This window comes from Mastomys coucha, unplaced genomic scaffold (genome assembly GCF_008632895.1).
Source record: "Mastomys coucha isolate ucsf_1 unplaced genomic scaffold, UCSF_Mcou_1 pScaffold21, whole genome shotgun sequence".
Classification (NCBI taxonomy): domain Eukaryota; kingdom Metazoa; phylum Chordata; class Mammalia; order Rodentia; family Muridae; genus Mastomys; species Mastomys coucha.
In genome coordinates, this window is record NW_022196904.1 from 163,646,141 (window position 1) to 163,666,891 (window position 20,751).

Consider the following 20,751-nt stretch of genomic DNA (forward strand, 5'->3'; position numbering starts at 1 on the left):
AAAAAAAGGTTCTGGGTCTATAGTCTGAAGAAGTTATACCTTGATATTCCAAGGTAAAATCATCAAGTGAATTGGTAGGTCAGGGCAAGGTCTCACTGTATAGCACGAACTGGCCTAAAACTCACTACAGAGCACAGGATGACTTATAAAATGTGGCAATCCTTCTGTCTAAGCTTCCCAAGTGCTGAGACTATAATATGTGACACCATGCTTGACTGAATTTATGTTTGCTTGTTTTTTATTGAGATAGTGTTTTTCTATGGTGCCTGGACTGGGTTGGAACTCATCAGCTAAAATCATCCTCCTGTATCCACCAGGATAGCCAGGATCTACAGGTGGTGCCAACCTAGAGAGCTTGCATTTGTTAACTGAGATCTTCTCAGAGAAAAGCCAAACTTGAGTTATTAACCAATAATCCAAACTTAATCTGCACATCAGGAAAGATGATGACAGACTCATTTACAGCACTAAGGAATTTGCCAGGTACCATCAAATTTATTGTTGGTTAAAATATGAAAGATGAAATAAATAAAGCAGAATGGTAGCATTAAAGACATTCTCATGAACTTGAAAACAGAAATAACTTTTTTTTTCAGGTTTTTTTAAAAGATTTATTTATCTTATTTGTATGAGTACACTGTAGCTGTCTCCAGACACACCAGAAGAGGGCATCGGATCCTATTACAGATGGTTGTGAGCCACCATGTGGTTGCTGAGAATTGAACTCAGGACCTCTGGAAGAGCAGTCAGTGCTCTTAACCGCCGAGCCATCTCTCCAGCCCCCAAACAGAACTTTTTAAAAAAGAGAGTGTAAGAGTATTAAAAGTAAGATCTCAAAGGAAAATTCAATACAGTAGAAGAGAAGATTACTAAGTGAGAAGTTACATCTTGAGGAAGAAGGCAACCATCAGACATGAGTTGGAAAGATGCTAAGGGGAGAAGGAAGTTCTAACACTCATTTAGCATAATGGAATACGCGGGAGACACTATTTAGACCACTAAGGACTAGGGCATTTCCAGGGCTGATAAATTACAGGAATCTGCAGATACATGAAATGCACAATTAAAAATAAGGGAAAAAACCCTGTATACCACCAAAGATAACCATGGTGTACGTTAAGCCACATACTAAAGTCCAGCAAACAAAAGGCTTAGCAGATGCTCTAAACACTGACAATAAAAGCAGCAACCGCATAATGGGACAGTGTGCTTACAAGGCCATCTGGAGGTGATTGCCATCTGAGAGCTGGAAGGGTGAGATGCAGACATCCCAGAAAGCAAATCCAGGAGACTCTCAGCAAAGACCATTCCCAAGAAGGCAAAGCTAATGAGAAGAAAGGCACCAGGTGGAAGAAAGATGGAAGGTGTGCTAAAAATATACAGTTAAAAAAAAAATACTGCCCTATACTAACATGTCTATTTTTCATGGTGACACAAATATATATGTTTTGACACAAGCATCTAAGATCAGAAAGAACAGTGGCCCTGTGAGATTTGTATTATTCTGGAAAGAAGTTGGGATGCTTGAAATACTGAGTTCTTCAAGCAGCCAAGCAGCCACCGAATATTTTGAGGATGGTTATTAGAAGACAAAGTCAACACATGACCAGAAAAGGAAAACTGAATGAAAATACAAACCCACAGAAACGTCAACCCAAAACAACAAAAATGGACCACATGGAAAAAAACATTCCATTATAGTCCAATAACCAAAACAGGAACAAACCGCATACAAGGACAATACTGCTCAAAATCATTTAAGACTGTGTATTTGGCCTGCTGTCCTACTGTGTCCTCAGCCTGCTTAGTTTAGCCTTCCCGTAAGAGAATAATGTAACACACCTTACTATATCTTGGATTTCCCGTGAAAGCTTTTGCAAACTAAGCTAAGCGCACTGCTTTCACCTTAAATGATGAGCTCTCCTATGCCCCGACCTGGAGTAATGTATGTGTGCGTGTGAATTCTGTGGTAATCACTTGCTACAAGCAGACAATAGGCTGGAAGAACCTTAAAGCAAATAACCACCAGGAACACTGGAAGCATCATCAGGGTGTGTCTTGATAACAACCGTCTGTGGTGTTAAATGCTCTTCTGGGTCAGCAGGGTTCAGTAAAGTAGATTCTTCTCCTTGTAAGACTCTGTTAAAGATTTTGTAAAGTAGCCCTCCTCTCTTTCCATGTTCTCTCTGTTGTTTACTGAATTCAGAACAAAGCCTTTTGTAAGGGACAGGCCCCGACTCAGACACAGACAGGTACAAGTAACTCACGGGCACAACTCACAGGCAACAGGCACGGCTTGCCCATAACAGACAGACTGCAGGGAGGCCAGTAACTACAAACTCCACACAGGAGACAGCTGTGAGGAGGGTAGTGGAGGACTGAAACCTGGACTTGCTCTTGGCCACACTCACTCATCCAGGGAGAAACCGCTTTGCTTCCATTTCTTAATGTGACATTGACGTATTCTGGTCCTCTGGGTTATCTTTATGACATTAGCCAATGCATTTGGTGAAGGTCTTTATTCCACCTCACTGGCACTGACTGGGGCAGCAGTGACATTGACTGCAAAGAAGAAAGCACATTTGCTCACTGTAATCTCTGAAGATAAAGACTCCAATTGAAAGCAAACCTGCATTAAAGTAGTCGGGCCCTGGATGACCCTCTGCTTTCCTGGAATCTTTCAAACTCCTGGGGTTTATAAGACTCAAGAGGAGGTTATTTCCCGTATGTGCCCTTTGTCTTTCAGCCTAGCCACCTTGCTTGACTCCTCTAATGGAGAAACTGGCCTCTCTAATTTTTTTCTTGACCCTCCACAAAAGTAATGGCCCTTCCATGGCTGATTTTTCCTTGAGACACCACAAAAGCCTGAACGTTCCCTCTCTGCCACCAGAGTTAGGCACTCAATCCCAAAACAAAGGAGAAGGAATTACAGGGATCTTCAGATCCATGGATTCTTTGAGAATGTGTGAGACACAAGAGGGTTTCGCTTACCTGTGCTGTCTTTGATATGCCTGCCTCTGTGCTCCAAATGTACCCTGCTCAGAAGGTCACAGCTCCTTCTGTCACTGAAGCTTTCCCTAGAATAACAAAGTCAGGAAATAAAGAAATTAACCAAAGGATTAGAGGCACCCACTGGGGAAAGAAACTCATTTAATCAGGTAAAATTCCCACCATTAAGAGGAGAACCACGCAAATTAAGAAAAATCTCCAGCTTAACCTGAAGTCTTTTTTCATCTATAATCAACACTCTAAGTAGTAAGCCACTGTTTGTAGAAGAAGTCATTCCTATTTACAAAGAGCAACGGTGTGCATTTCTTCCCAGAGCCTCACAACCTTCAGGAGACAATAGTTCTATTCTTGAGAACGCTCTTTGGAAATGAAGCAGTAAGCTGAAGTTTCCAATGGTTAGAAAACTTGCCCCCCAATCTAAAACGTATCAAAAGAAATGAGAGGGGCTGGTATACAGCTTAGCAGGCAAAGCGCTTGCCTAGCAGGCCAAAGCCTTGGGTTCAAGTCTCCTTGTATGCTGAGACTCCTGAATCCCAGCACTTGGGAGACAGAATCAGCATTGATTCTTCTTGCCTTAGATCTGCTGATCAAAGTTCTCACCCAACAGATGCAGAAATACCTTTGTCTGCAGAGTGGCCAAGACACTGCCACAAGCCATTGACTTAGAAAAACAACCCTTGCAGCAGACAATCCAGAGGCAGCTCAACCTCTATCTTCTCCACTCAGCCTTCCATCTCTGCCCTATAAGGCATAGTCATCATGGCTCAACTTTGTAAATCTTTCTAACTTGAAAGTAATTATAAAATCGACAGAAAAGTTGCAAAAAATAATAGTACAAAGGATGCTCGTGTAATCCTTCCCTGGACTTGTTTACTAACATTTAGCCCACTTCCCTGAACATTTGCTTGCTTTCTTCCATATACACACTGAACACTTTTGTCTTGAGCCTAATGACAGTCTCACACATCATGGCTCTTTTTCTTTAAACACTTCAGAACGTATTCCCAGAGAGTAGGGATGCTCTCACATAATCACAATGAAGTCACCAACGGGGGACCACGGACACTGAGGTCTTACTTAATCCACTCCATATTCAGTTGCCCTAAGGATGATTTTTTTTTTTATAGCATTTCTTCCATGTCAGGATCCAGCCCAGGGTTAGAAACGCATGCCACCACTGCCCCTCTTTTACCCAAAGCGCACAACCCTTTGTCTTCACAACACCCCGAGAAGGACGGAGCTCCTCCCTTTTAAAATTAATGGAGCAATCCCAGGTTGGCTTGTCTGACCTTTCCTCTGGTGATTCTGAATGGCTTGTGTTCTGCTTAGCCAGAAAGTTCCCTGAGACATCACATCTGACGGTGCAAAGTCTAGTATCAGCCCAAAGTAATGGCCACTTTAGTCAATAAAAGGAAGTTACTCCATTCTCCTTGCAACTTATTAGTCCCCCTTCATCTAGGGGAAAACATTTTAGGACCATCCAAGTATCATGTCCTACCTCAACATTCCCCTTTCCTACCCCTGTACTTGAATACTTGATACTTGAAAAACTGAGGCAGGGGGGTCATGAGTTCAAAGCCAGCCTGGGATATATAGTAAGCTACGTAAGATGAAGGAAAAGACAGAAGGGGTAGAGAAAAAGGAGAAAGAAGAGGAAAAGAAGGAGAAAAAAAGGAGAAGGAGGAGGAAGAGGGTGGGGAGGAGAGGTAAGGAGAAGAATATTTCCCAGGTATGCAAGATGCCTGCCTGTTCCATGCTTTATGTCATGACAGTTGCAGCATACTGACACCAACATTCTTTCCACATTATTATTCATTCATTGCCAGCATTCTTCATCATTTGTTCACTAGTGAAGTAGTTAGCGTTAGTACACACACATCAAGTCCTGCTTTGCCTATGACGCATCCCTGCTTCGCTCCTGCACTTTACAGTGGTGCTCAGACTTGGCCAGTGAGAGCTCCTTCAGGCTGCCTAGGATGTACTTTTAACATATTGATTTTTTTCTCACTTTTATTTCTTTACTTTCTCACAATAAAAATGTTCGGGACCTATCCTGTATATGTCCTGTCTCTGTTCTGGATAAGATGAGATCATTTCTCCAAAGAGTCCTGGGCTCTTTTCAGGGAATAACAGAGAGCAAGATTCAGAATGACTGGGTCCCAGTCAGTCTGCTTCACGCTCTTGATCTCCATTCTAGATATGAGCCACACACCCCTTTCTGTCATAGAGTAGATAATTTGAGGGGGCTCATTTCCAGCTAAATTATTGGTAGATCTCACCAACTGTTAATCGAGGGTCTACTCTGGGTTAAGATGGATCCGTTTCCATTCTATCCTACGCAAGCAAGCAGCCTTCCTCTGTGGGGCCGTCCTTACCCCTGGACATGCAGCCGCCGATGCAATTTGTTGACAGCGTGGCTAACATGCTCAAACTTCTAAACTCTTGCTAACACAGCCCCCTGCTTTCCTCTTTCTGTTCACTACCCGAGGCAGCTGCTTCCTGTTGTGCATGATCTTGGAGATCTCCAGCCCCAGCACTTCTTTTACCATTATCTTGCTGTGCAAATTCCAGTCTCCACAGCCCTGAGCTTCAGATCTGTTATCTCCTTGCTGAGACCCCAGGCTCTCCCTGTGTTAGTCATGTCTATTTTGGCGGAAAATAGACACAGGCCAAACCCCAGGACAGGACAGCGGGTTCTTAAACGTGTCTTCTCATGACTCACACACAGTCTTGGCTGCCTGTTGTCCATTGCTAGCGGCCTCATGGAAGTGTATGGAAATGTAAGATCAGCTCTAGCTGCCTTCAGCATGAGGTAAGGCTGGGCTGGGAATGGGGAAGGATCAAACCCATTCAGCACATTTTAAGAAAGTCTGTAAGCATTCCAAAGAAAGTCACTTCCTGGCACCCTCTCAGCGGTGCACCTGTTCATTTGTTCTGTAAACCCACAGTGTCCAAACTGCTCTCGAGGACTGAAGTGATTCCAGATGAGACGGCAAAGAAATGCCCCTCTTCCTTCTAGAAAGCAGACACTCACTGCATGGCCGTCCACCACTCTGACACAGCTGTATTTCCATGACTCTTCCTCCAAGTCACACAGGGAAGGTCTCCAGCCAAAGCCAGCAGAGCGGGTTGCTATGGGTCATAGTTCCTGTTTACGTGCGCATACTCTGGAGTGAGTCAGTTCCGGAGGTATTTTCACTTTTTTGGTTTTACTTCTAGCCACACCATCTATAGAGAATTTAAAAGTAATCCAGAAAAAAAGGAAAGAAAATTGCAAACCCAGACACAAAGTTAACTAGAAGAAAATCGGAAGAAAAAATATTTTCGTCACATGCTATAAGGAAAGAGAACTTTGCAATACTAGGAGAACAGAGAACTTGTCTTTATCTGCCTAGAACAGATCCATACTAACTGCACACACGCACGCACGCACACACACACACACACACACACACACACACAGAGACACATACACACATGAACACACAGATACACACACTCACACACAGACACACACGCACACAGACACACATACGCACACAGACACATACACGTACACACAAACACACACATGCACACACAGACACACACACACAGACAGACACACATGAACACACAGACACACGCACACACAGATACACACACAAACACAGACACACACACGAACACAGACACACACACATGAACACACAGACACACGCACACACAGACACACACACAAACACAGACACACACGCACATACAGACACACACACGGGGGGAGGGAGTGATGGGGAGGAGGAGAGGGGGGAAGTGAGGGGGAGAGGAGGAGGGAGGATGGGGGGGAGAGAGGGAGAGAGAGGAGAGAACGAGAACAGGCTTTTCTTCAAATGAGAACTCCTCACTGCCCAATCTATTCCCTGCCAGAGTAAGCCTGGTTTTTCTTTGGTTTTGCTTCAAATGGCCCACAGCAAATATGGTGGAGAGGTGCTGGCCCACCCATCTTCTAGGAGCCTGCAGAACACTTTCTCACAGGTCCCTCTGGTGGAACATGGGAGTCCCTGGGTTGATCTGTTCCCCACCTGCTCTTCCTGTCATCTTTCTCACTTTCAGCCCATCCCTTGTGAAGAGCCTTTAGCCTCTCTAGAGGAGCATCTTTCCTTCGGCTTGCTTTTCCTCTTAGCCAGCCTGCTGGAGCGCGAGAACTGTGGGAGATATTTTGTGATCACTATCTAAAGCGAGCTTGGTGCTTTCTCAGCACCTGCCGCCTTTATAATAAATAAAGACAGGGCTGTGGTGTTCACTTGCTTGCACTGTGCTAAGCATGGATGAACACTCCGTCTCCAGGAGTTCTTTCAAGTGGATGCTGTTACCCTCAGCTCATTTCACAAATGAGCACACAGGCAAGGAGTTGCAACAGAATCCCAACGTCACAGGCAGCAAGTGACAGAGCCACGAGCTTCGATGCATTTCACTAGCAATAATGCAAAATATACTTAGTTGAAAATGTAACAGGATAATGAGAGATACAAGGAAGTCCCAGAGCATCGCTGGTGACCTCAGGACAACACTGAAAGGACAGGAAGAGTCAGCTCACCAGAATCCTTCACCAGTGGCCGGTACCCATAAACTAGGTCCATATTAATTCTCAGAGCATAGGCCGAGATATGCTATCAGGATAGCCGCTCTAGTGGAGCATGCTTCTCCCTGCTTTTCCACTTGGCTAACCCGCATGACAACCCTGGAAGATATTCTGTGATCACTACGTAAAGCAGGCTTGGTGCTGGGAGAGATGAGCAATTTCTAAAACACAGAAATATATACATGAGTCAAAGGAAAAACCAAGACAGTAAAAATTGAAGATCTGAAATTCACACAGAAATTTTAATCTAGGAGAAAATAGAAAACATACAACAAGGAAACCCCATTAACATTTTAAGTACCGCTCTGCTATAATAAAGCTATAGACAGATTTTTTTATATCTCTGAAGATTAAAAAATAGAGAAATGAATAAATTTTTCACTGTGAAGTATGAGAATTTTCGCTTCAATATAAGGACTTGCTCCAAAATGAGAATTTTAAACTAAGTAATATGTACTTTGTGTACCCACAATATGGGGAGAAAGCCCTGAGTGCATGCATACTGTTGCCATAGCTACAGCCATACCAAGGACTCCAAATCCTAGGCCACTTGAAAAAAGACCAAGTCCACAATCCCCAGGCTGAAGTTCAGAGGGAGCCAAGGCCTTCTTCCACTCCAGATATGGATGTTGATAAGTGTGTGCAAAAAAAAATCCACTGTAGCCCCCCCCCACCCATTTATGTCTAGACATGCCCCTACCAAGATCAACTAAACCTGCCTCCTGGATCCAGGTGTAAACCATGGATCCTGCATTCTTATTTTCTGCATGTAGTAACGCCTCCTCTGAGCTCAGCTGTACTCAGTCATCCACTCCACTATACATAACAAACACGCTGAGCATCCAGGATGCTACAGTGTCGCCCTCAGAGAGCCCAGGCCACAGGACCCCTGCTTTGCTGTGTGTCTTTTCTTCATTCCCTTGCTGTTATACTCAGGTTCATCCCCCATCCCAGCAGTCACGCTGAAAGCCGCACACAATAAAACTCCTGTGTTAATTACCAACAGGCTAACCTTCAATGTTGATATTTCAGCAGAATATGCAATTCTGCCTTATGGAAGTTTCATAACAGAAAACATAACCAACAGTTGAAAGATTTAAACTACAGACCTCTCATTAGGGGAAGAAGCCCAGCTCTGACAGTGCTACAAAAATCTCCCTGATTCAAAGCACTAAGTCCTTCCAAGAGTAACACACATAAAATTCACAAAGTCCAAAGTGAAGGAACACTTGCTTTGGGAGATTCAAGGACCAATTCAATATGTTAACCACAAGTATTTCGGCGGTCCCTACTTCCCAGCAAGCAGTTAATAAGTATTAGTTATCGGTGCTGACAAATCTTTGTAACCTCACTCTTGCCAACTTCAAGCTATTCCATCTCAGAGTCTATTAAAGACAAGAGGCAGGAAGGCAACTCGAGCTTCACGATGAAGAGAGCGGTCATGTGTTCAGCCACACAACTAGCACACACTACCTACTATCACAAAGGAGTTTCACAATGCATCCACCAAGCTTTTTTGTACACTATGTGTTACAGATCGATCATCTCTCTCCTATACCCATCCTCCCCTTCTTGCCCTTCCTTCCCCTCCATTTCTCCTCTCTATTTCCCTAGACAATTTTGCCTCTACATTCATTTTATAGTTTTAGACCTTATTGTTTTTGTGACAACATAAAAAGATGTTTTTAGGAACAACAAGAAAACATATTTGTCTTATGAGGCTGGCTTAACTCATGTAAGATTCATGTAATATAATTATCTCTGGTTACATCTATTTTTCTGCTAATGGCATAACTCCATTCTTTTTTGTGGTTAAAATTAAGTCCCTTGTGTGTCCGTCTACAGCATCGTCAACCCATTTCTCTGTTGCTGGACCCTCAACTTGGTTGCATAGCGTAGCAGTTGGGAAAGGTGCCAATGACACACATTGACGTGCAGGTATCTCTGGGATAAGGTGACTGAGAGGTAAGGAGCCAGCAGTGGTCAGACTGAGTCACTTAGAAGATCTATACAGATCTTCTAATGTTTGTGAATGTAAATGTTTGTGAAAGATCTCTGTACCTATTTGCATAATGGCCAGCCAGGTTTACATCCCCAGCAGTAGTACATAAAAGGCTCCCTTCGGCACACATCCGCACTAGAATTTGCGGTGCTTTCTTAATGACTGGGCTGCCATTCTGACGGGGTGAAATGGAATCTCAGTTTTAATTTGTATGGTGACTAGAAAGGTTGAACATTTTTTTGTGTCTTTTAATATTTTTTTAGAACTTCATACATGAATACACCATCTATATTACTCTAGATTGTCTCTTCCTCCAACTCCACCCGTATCCCTTTCCCTCCCAAATTCATGACCTGTTCTTTAATTTTATATATACACATATATATGAATATATATGCACACACAAACACACACATATATAAAAACATATGTATATATAATATATGTGTACATACATATACAAATATATGTATAAGCAACCCACTGAGTCTATTTGCATTGTTCATGTGTCCATGGATTCAGTGATGACCACTTGGGACTGGAACAACCTATACAGGAGGTTCTTTCAAGAAACTGATATTTGCTCTCTAAGTAGCTCTCTTCACTAAGTAGCAGGACCTTGTGGAATATTCCCAGTCCACCACATTGATATGTCAACTGGTATTGTCATTATACTGGTCTTGATCAGGCAACCACATTGGTGAGACTTATGGATGCAGTTTTCTTGTCATGTCTAGGGGGCACTAGTAGCAGCAGGCATCCTGGCTCCCTCTTCCTCGATGCCCTCCTCACCCCCACCCCCGCCCTGAGCCTTCAGTGTAGGACTTACATTGCACATCTCTGCATTTGATCAGTTGTGGGGTGCTATAGCAGTGTCCATCTGTTGCAAACAAAAGCCTCTCTCATGAGGAATATGTGGCAGGCTGGCCCATGGACCAACTGTGTGTGCAGGGGCTAGGCTGTGTGACTGTGTGTTGAGGTTAGCATACATGGGTGAGGTTCCAGGTAACTCCCCTGGCTTGGTGGGCCTCATATGTCTATTGATATTAGTATTTCATCTTTTGTAACTGTCTGCTCATTTTACAAGCCAGTTTACTGGTTAGGTTGCTTGATTTTTTTCTTGTGTGTGTTAAGGTGGGATGAGGTCAACCTTGGCTGCCTTCTTCACTTATTCCTTATCGTTTCAGATAGTGTCCCTTTCTGAACCCAGAGCTGACTCAGCTCGGTTGGCTGGTCAACGAACTCCAAGTTGATGCCTCCACTTCCTTTGTACTGCGGTCACAGATGGGCATGGCTACACCTGGCTTTTCTGAGGGTGCCCGGGCTCTGAGCTCAGATCACTATGCATGCGTAGAGGTCTGTCTTTGGATGCTATCTTCTGTCAGGAGTATGATAGTAAAGCTTTCTCTCATTCCGTATGCTAACCTCTCAGTTAGCTGTTTCTGTTGCTGGGCAGAAGCTCTTTAACTTCAGGAGCTCTCACTTAGTGGGTGTTGACTTTATTTTCCCTAGTAATTCAAGGCCTATTCAGGAAGCCCTTATGTCAGCAGTTCTCAACCTTCCTAATGCTGCAACCCTATAATGCAGTTCCTCAGGTTGTGGTGACCCCCAACCATAAAACTATTTTTGTTGCTACTTCATAGCTACAATTTTGTGACTATTATGAATCATAATATGAATATCTGTGTTTTCCTATGGTCTTAGGTAACCCTTGGGAAAGGGTCGTTGTAACCCCTCGATTGAGAAGCACTGGTTTTCACATATCCAAGTCTTAAAAAAAAAAAGAGGCAAGGACAAAGGTCACTCTGTCCATTCTAAGATGCTAATTTCTGCTAAAACTTCCAGGATGTGGATGATGGACACTGGAGGTAGGTAGGAGAGTTCATGTGGGTCTCACTGTTGTGTCCTTAGATATGCTGTCAGCTTCAATACATGCAGGTGGACACACACACACACACACACACACACACACAAACCATAGAATAGAAAGGCTGAAAAAAGGTGTGTGAAGAGTAAGCATTAGTTATAGCTATCAGGGAGGCCTCAGACACAACTCCTCTTTGAAATGTAATAGCCATAGAAAACTGGGGTCACGCTGGGTGGTGGTGGCGCACGCCTTTAATCCCAGCACTTGAGAGGCAGAGGCAGGTGGATTTCTGAGTTCAAGGCCAGCCTGGTCTACAGAGTGAGTTCCAGGACAGCCCAGGCTACACAGAGAAACCCTGTCTCAAAAAAAAAAAAAAAAAAAAAAAAAGAAAAGAAAAGAAAAGAAAAAGAAAAGTGGGGTGATTGGAAGTCAGACTTTCTGAATTATTATTATTTCACATTTTACTACTGTTTGTGCACATGATGCATGTGTGTGGAGATCAGAGGACAATTTTGTGAAGTTAGCTCCCTTCCTGTACCTTTACATGTGTGTATTCAAGGGCTTGAATTCAGTTCTCCAGGCTTGTAAAGGCAAGAGCCCCTATCCACTCTCTGAGCCATCTGGCCGCCCCTAGTATTATTTTCAAATGAGTAGTTTATACTCAAGGGTAAAATGCCTCCCAAATCTCTTAACCTATTCAAAATATTTGCCAATATTTTGAAATACCTACAGGCCAAAAATGTCTTCTAATTTACTATTTCAGATGGATGAATCATATATGTAAAAACAACCTACTAGCATTGTGCCTGTGTAAAAGACACAGAGAGGAATAAGACTGGGCCAGCTAGTTTACTGGAGAGAGAACGTAAACAGATAATTATAACACCATACAATTAGTGCTTTTGGCAAGTTAGCACTGAATGGAGAGGGTACAGAGGAGGGGATGACTAATCCGGTGTATGCTTCCATCCCATTTAGGAAGGAAGGCGGGCTTTCCCCCTAATGACCTTTGCAATTTCCTTGTCTGGTCCTCATTAACTTTAAAGCAAACACCACCCCAATCCATCTCCTCACTGTGCCATCCGCACCTGCACACTTCCTTAATAAACACTAATTAAGCAAGTTGTGAAATTAATAGTCACATAGCAACACACGAGCGGCCTATGCAATTGAGCTCCACCAAAGTTTCTGCCCCAAGATCTTTCTACAAAAATGTCTTGCTTTTCTATAGTCAATTAATACAGTGTATGTTTCTTTATTAAAAAATCTTAAAAGTCACAGCCAAATGGATGGTTTATCTAAATTTAGGGCACCACCACTTAAGAGTTCACATTGTTTGGTGCTGGGAGACACTCAGTAGATGAAGTGTTTACAGTACAAACATGGAACCAGAGTTCAGATCCCTAGTATCTAATAAAAGCCAGGAAGATCTGGTTGCCTGTCTGTTATCCCAGGGCTCAAGAAGCAAAGAGGGCTCAGCAAGAGACCACAACTGCGGGCTGGAAAGATGTCTCAACGGTGAAAATCACTGGCTGCTCTTCTAGAGGACCTGAGTTCAATTCCCAGCACCCACATGGCAGTTTACAACTGTCTGCAGCTCCATGTCCAGAAGATCGGCCACCATCATACAGACATGCAGGCAGAAAACCAATGCACATGAAAATAAATATCTTGAGAGAGAAAAAGAGGAAGTAAGAGAAGGGGGTGGGGAGACTGTGCATCAGTAAGTAAAGTGAAAGAGCTAGAAGAAACTCCTGACACAAACCAGTGGCCTCCACACATGTACATGTGCCCACAATATGTACCTGTACACACACCACAAACATACATGTGAAAAACTAAAGTTTCTTATTCTAATTTAAAAGTTTTTACCTGCAAGAAATACTTGAGACTACAGGCTTATTTTTTTAAACCCACCTTAATAATGGTTCTTAAATGCTTCAACCTCCCTTACAGCCCACTGACCAAAGGTAGGGGAGGAAAATAGCTACTAGAACAAGGGGGACGTGGGCGCTTTCAATCTTTGTTGTCTGCAGTCCTGTCCACTAGCAAAACACCAAACACAAATCAGCAGTAGCTGCTCAATCCAGAAGAAACCACGAGGCTCAGGCAATCAGCACAAGTCTGCCAGAGTGGTGAGTAGCAGCCAGGACACCATCAGAAGTTCTTTGGTGTGCTTCTCTCTATGAATTCATGACAAGTGAAGAGCAGCAAAGAAAGCAAGGCGAACCAATACAATAGTGTCATCAATGATGACCAGCATCAGCAAAGGCCAATGAAGACCACCAAGGCAAACGAATGCCAGCGCGTCATCCACCGTCTATTAGGTTATACTTTATACTCTATTGAGTTATATTTATACTCTTTCTAAATACCATGTGTGCTCAAGTATCTGCTCCAGCAAAATACAGCCTGGCCTTTTACCAGGCAGCCTCCAGAAGAAGACCTCTCATAAGACAGCTTCCAGGAAAACATCACATGACACAACTGAGTCTTCAACAAAACCAGAAACTCCCACGTCATCAGACAACATACAATAAAAGACATCTATGTACATACAATAACCAAAAATAGCTATGCTATAAAGTGAAGAAACTAGAAGATGACACTATGACTTTACATCACAGTCACTCTGAGCTTTTAATGAGACAGAAAGGAGATCAGGGCAGGCCACATACTTCTGACCAAAGTTAGATTATAAAGAGAGTTTTCATCCTCGGGACTGAGAAATGCTATCCCTTTGCCCACTGGCCTGCAGGACTCAAGCAAAAGCAGGTATCAAGTGGTTTCCCTAAAAAACTATAAGCATAAAACTCAGGACAGGGTTTGAGAAGGACAAAGTTTTTTCTCTCTTTTTTAAAATAAAAAGTACTTTTGGGCCGGGCGGTGGTGGTGCACACCTTTAATCCCAGCACTTGGGAGGCAGAGGCAGGTAGATTTCTGAGTTCGAGGCCAACCTGGTCTACAGCGTGAGTTCCAGGACAGCCAGGGCTACACAGAGAAACCCTGTATACAGAGAAAAAAAAAAAACCCTATACAGAGGGAAAAAAAAAAGTACTTTTGAAGTCGAGAAACTTTTGAAAAAAATACTCATTTTCAGCATGCTGTATCCATCCAATGTTCTATCAGGACATCTATTTTTATTATCTCCCCAACTTCAGGATATCCATACTGACACCAATTTATCTGAGTAAAGATGAGAAGAGGGAGGGATGTAGCTGCTTGTATTCTAATGCTAATTATGTTTTCAGGAGAGCTTCTGCACAGAGCTTCTGGGAACCTGCCCCTGGTTAGTTCTGACTGGTAATAAAGATGGCAACAGCCAATAGCTGGGGGTACAGACAGAGGCAGGACTTTTAGAATTCTCAGGTTTGAGACCTGGAACAGGGGAGAAAGAGATCCGCCATGCTGGGAGAGTGTGGAAGAGAGGAAAGAGTATGCCATGTCTGAGCAGAGTGGAGGACAGAGAGGCATGGCCGCCATGGGAAGGAGCCAGGAGAGCACAGCCGGGAGCACGGCCCAGTCGGGCAGCCCACTGGGTCCAGAGCCGCCAAGATAAAACACAGAATTAGTATGTAATAACTCGGGATTAACCACGTGGAGGTTAGGCAGTGCCCGGCTATTGAGTTGTTTAAGGCAAATTAAAATATGAAGGCTGTGCGTGAGTCTTCACTCGGAAACATAAACCTTGAGGCAGGTAGGTAGGTAACCATGACGCCAGGATTTATTAATAAGTCAAAAAAGGAAGGAAAAGATTTAAAGTGTTTGGTAGAAAAAGAGTCCTTTTTATAGGTCCTTTAGCATGGCTGATGCTGAGCCTGTATGCCAGCCACTCACTACCTAAGTGAGACAGTATTTGGGAATCCTCACAACATCACTGAAACTAGGATTTACCTAAATCTGAAAGTCTTTATATGATCATTCCACTGCATGCTCCACAATGAGGGCTGATGGTGCCCACTCATCATGCCCAAGCCTCTCAGGCTACCAGGCCCTTAGATAGTTACCTACTGTCTGAGTGACCCTATTAGAGCATTGCATCCATAACAATCCTGCTGTCTCTAGATACTGAGCTCTTGGGATGCACCAAATAGACTTAAATCAGCAGCAGTACATTTAGGCAATTTTTATTCTCTTAAAAGTGAAGACACTGAACTAAGTAAGGTAGTGCATGTCTAAGTTCTGAGCACCTTAAAGCTAAGGCAGGAGGATCAGGCTTGAGGTCGGTGTTGGCTACAGAACGGGAAGCTGTCTAAGAAAAAAGGGAAGAAAATGAATAAGAAGAGAAGCCAATAACTGAAAATAAATAGGCTCTGAAGTTGAGAGACGAAGACTCAGAAACCATTTTCCAAGACTGTGAGCCAAAGACCAAGACCATATTCCTACTAGGAAATGAGTTAATTACACTCAGGTACACAGCTATGTTGTGTAGCAGTTTGAGCTATTTTTAAAGCTCTGGGAGTTTTGGTTTATGGTTGCCTCTGTATGTGGCCAAAGTCACATGTTCAGTCTTAGGCGAGGCAGACCCACCTTCCTCTATAGATTCATGGATCAGGTGTGGATTTCTTGGGCTTAAAATGACAAGAGGATGAACTGATGACTGATTCCTTTGAATATCTGAGTCATTATCTCCATCTACTTGAACACTAAAATACTAAGCACCAAGACATGCATAAATCCAGAATGAATACAATAAGCTCAAACAGAAATGGAGCCAGAACCAACACGATATGTTTCCCACTAAGTCAGCACTTTGAGAAATACTCGATGTGAATAAACTAAGAAAAGGCCTGAGTTGGGAAGAAGGCTGTCACTACACATCTGGAGTCTTATGACTCTTCATACTATTTGACCTACTTCTACTATAAAAATTCAAAATTCCAAAATTTTAGTCTAAGAATTTAAAAGGCAACCCATATAGAACACAATGCACATATTAAATATTATTTTCACACAAAAATAATTAAGACATAATACTTTTAAAAATGTTTATTAAAGTATCAAATATACAGATATGGCCATGTAGGAAAAGAAACAAAGCTGACAAAACGATAGCAAACAAGCCCGTCTCACACATCCTCAGCAACTCTGAGAGTTCCAGCTCACTGCAGCACGCAGACAAAGCTGAAAACATGGTTTTCTCCACTGAAAACAACCAGTGTCAACGGAGGAAGTGCCTGGTCTTTGAACTGAGCCTTGGCCATTCTTAGGTCATGGGCAAATGTTTGCTAAGGGGTCTCACACTAGGTTAAGGACACTTGCTGGGCCCTGGCAAAAAGTCATTTACGTCCCTTTGCTGTTGTGACTTTAGATGTGGCCTGAAAACTTAGCACCTATAAAATCTGGTATCTCAAGCTTTGTTCAAATGTTTAGCCTTAAAACATCTGGAAGCCTGGGCTCTGTGGATAGTGATGTGTCAGGTCAAGAGCCTTCCACTCTTCCAGGGGACCTTGATTCCCACATCTGCAGAAGGAAACTGTTAGACAAATTTTCATTTCAAAGGTTCAACCTGGCAATAAAATAAGAGTCTATAATCTAAGAACCACTATCAGACAGAAAACGGAAATGTTGCTCACATTTATATACCTTACTGTAATTTAGTTCTTTTTTTTAAAAAACTTTTATTGCATTATGATGAGAAAAGTTACATGATTTCAATTTATCTGAATTTGTTAACATTTAAAAACATATTTTAATTAAATAGAATTGAATCACATTCTTGTTTCCCTTTTGTACCACCGCTCCTCCCAGAGGCCCCCGCTTTAATACCTACAATATCTTTTTTGTCATATTCCTTAAAATTTATAAAATATTATAACAATAAAAGTAAGTATTATAAAAGTTGTTTGATATAAAACAACAATCAATTTAACAGTCTTATGTAGATGCTCGTCTACAACAATAGTGAAAATACACTTTTCTCAATATAAATTTTAAATAACTCAAAACATATTAACTGTATACTTAAAAATAATGTAATTTAGTTCTTAATACCTTGTTTTGGATTACCTTCTAAGTGGTGTCTTTGGCCTTGTTCTACTGGAATCATGGGGTCAGGGTAGTTAGAACATTTTATCTTCTTAGTTGTTTGTCTGTTTTTGAGGAATGATCTCATGTATTATAGGCTACCACAGGCTGGCCCCACCCTTACTTCAACTTCTGATCCTTCAACCTCCACATCCCCAGTTGCTGACAGGACAGGCATACATGCCCATACTTGGCTTTATGGGCTGCTAGGGATCTAGCCCAGGGCCACATGCACGCCAAGCAAGCGTTCTATGAGCTAAGCAACATCACTATCTAGCTACTGCTAGCTACTGCTGTTTTAAGTCTTCCAAATATAATGGATCTCATCAGATGTAAGTGGGGCAATTTCCTTGTTCCTGCCAAACTCAACACAACTTCCTTCTTAGCCCTAGATAAAAGTCTGTACTCAGTCTCCTTGCACATCAGGTACCACTGGGGACTTAACTGAGCTTTGGGGCATGAAGAAGAACCTGCAGCACAGGAAGAGCCTGCAGTTTCACAGGAAGCCTCAGGGATGGGCAAGCTTACATCTCAGAACCCAGCTTTGCTGGAGCTGCACCACCAATGCTATCACTAACGTCAACAAAGGATGCTTTGTCTTCAGCCATCCGAACACCACATGTTAAATCAATTTTTCACAGTCGCCAAAGACTGGCCACATAGATAGCTCATCACTCCTGTATTACAAGAAGTTCTGTTGTTTCATTTGTTCTAGTCCATTCCCAATCAGAAGCCCAAACAACTTGTTTTAACTCTTTCTTTTATTTGGAAGATTATTTCATTTCTCCCCTCCCTGCCTCTGTCCAAACCCCCCATATGTCCTTCTCCTTGCTTTCAAATTCATAGCCTCTTTTTCCATTACCCATTGCTATATACATACATGTATATGTATATAAACATATATTCCTAAATACACAAATACAACCTGCTAAGTCTGTACAATGTTACTTGTTTGTATGTTTTCAAGATTGACGAAGTGGACTTGGATAACCAATTGGTGTGCTCTTCACTAGAGAACAATATTTTCCCTGCTCCCAGTTGAAAGCATCTGCTTTCAACTTCTTTATAGTTATCTGATCTCCAAGCTTGTGATCCAAAAATGGAATCTAAGATATCAAATCTTATTTCAGAGTTACAACTCCAGACTTTATAAAGAGTCATTTCTGTGTCACAGTCCCAACAAAATCATAGCAGCCAAAGAGAGGTAACCCTACAGATGTCAGCTCCCAGACTAAACCCATGTCTCTCCCTAGCCCGTCAGCCCGGTCAAAGGCAAAGAACCATACGGACTTGAGGCAACATCTGCTCCCCAGAAGCCTCTCTCCAGCTTGTGAGGGCAGAGAGCCAAGGCCATTCGTGGGAGCCAAGGGCCCTTCCTGTCCCAGCTGCGATACAGGCTGCCCCACCCTGTTCTTTCTAAGAGGAAGTGGGCTGGAAATCCTGTACACTCATTGTTTTATTAATAAACTTTAGAAGGAGGAAGCTTTAGACACAGATACATATTCACTTAGGAAAATTAGGAGGCTATGTCCCTAACATTCTTATGTTTCTTGTTGACTTGATCATCTGAGTCTTTAGAAACAAAAAGAGAACCTAGCCCATCTGAGCATGACAAGTTGCTGATGACACATGAGATAGACAGTGTCTGTCATTATTATGCATATCCCCACCCACATCACAGTATTCTGAGAGAGGGAGCAAGCCTTATGTGGGCTGAGAAACCCTCGTACTTCCCACGATGCCTCACTCACAGAAGTCCAGCTAGAATCCATCCATGAACAGATGACCCTAGACTTACAGCAGACCTATAGTAAGCATAAATTCAAAGTCTCTCTCCCTCTTTCCCTCTCTCCACTCTGTCCCCCCATCTCTCAACTCACCTGGCTGTAGACCAGCCAGGCCTTGAACTCACAGACATTGCCCTGCCTTTATCTCTGTCTCTCAAGTGCTAGGAATAAAGGTATCCGCTCCTGGCTCAAAAGACTACATACTTAATGAAACAATTCCCTAAGACGCTTTATGGCTTCATAGATCAGCCCTTCGACTAGAACTCTGAAAGATGCCTCCCACACCTAACCCCCACCTCCTCTGGGATAAGGTAGGCAGTCAAGCCTAAGCACACTGACAACACACCCACAGCGGATGAAAGACCTCTGCCTCTGGAATTTCCTGGGCCAACACAACGCTGCTGTGTTGGTGAGGCTCCTACACTGTCTGGGACTCTATTAACATTCCTTCTGCTTTTGCACAGATGAGCTGGCCCACGCCCCACGCCGTTCCCGTCCTCCTAGCACTCCTTCCTAATCCCACACTCATTCCCTCTGTTTAGACTAGGATGGGAGGGGCAAATAGCTCCCTGGAACCATTAATGTTTACATTTAAGATGACTGGCTATTTCATTATTTTGAATTAAAAGGACTAGATTCATTGAATTCTTTTGAGGCAAAAGTTGCCAAGTCCCATACATTTGAACATAGTATTTGCTTACTATATTGAACTGCTTTAATAATAGAAACCATGTACATGGATAGCTCTATAATTAATAAAGGCCAAGAAGGGGGACCCCTGCAAGGAACTCGACTGAAGGTGACCGGGGGAGCACTATGACAGATGTCTCTAAGCCCCATGTCCTCATCACTGCTTGACTGCTATGTTCTCATATGCTCATGGGAGTCTGTTTATCAAGCATGTTGTGCCATGCCTGTTCAGCATCATTGGCACAAACACACAACAGTCTGTTATATAAACAACTTGAAGCATATACAAGAAGCTGCCTGGGTCGCTTCCCATGTTCACTGTGCATCTTCAGAGCTAATCCTTTCCATAGAAATAACCCCTAGAAATAGGCTCATCGGAGACAAAGGATCCACAAATTGTTTCTCATTTGGTCACAAGAGGCCTTTTAGGGGAAGAAAAAAACAAAAACAAACAAACAAACAAACAAACCTGAGTCTTTTAGCATTTACATGTTTCTCGACCAACTTTGGATGAATTTCCCAGATCTGATCCTGATGCTTTTACTGTGAGAGCTAAAAATTTGTACCTGAGTTTCCAAATTATTGAAATCTGTTAAGCAGCTGGGCATCTCTAGTCAACAAGCTATACTGCTTAGTGTAGTGTCTCTAGCCTTGGAAATAACATGGCATCTTGTCCATTTTGTTGTGGTAGTTGTTGTTTGAGGCAGGATCTCATGTAGCCCAGGCTAGCCTGCTTGCTATGTAGATG

At 42.8% G+C, this 20,751-nt stretch overlaps 1 protein-coding gene across 6 annotated transcripts in view; it reads right to left on the reverse strand.

The window, feature by feature from the left end:
* The window catches only part of Sgms1 (sphingomyelin synthase 1), a 266,886-nt gene that overhangs the window by 160,399 nt on the left and 85,736 nt on the right, over nucleotides 1-20,751 (reverse strand). For all 6 annotated transcript variants that reach the window (XM_031390092.1, XM_031390093.1, XM_031390091.1 and 3 more), the window contains one exon: nucleotides 2,992-3,077. The gene's annotated coding sequence lies outside the window, so the exon portion shown is untranslated. The remainder of the gene's footprint in view (nucleotides 1-2,991; nucleotides 3,078-20,751) is intronic.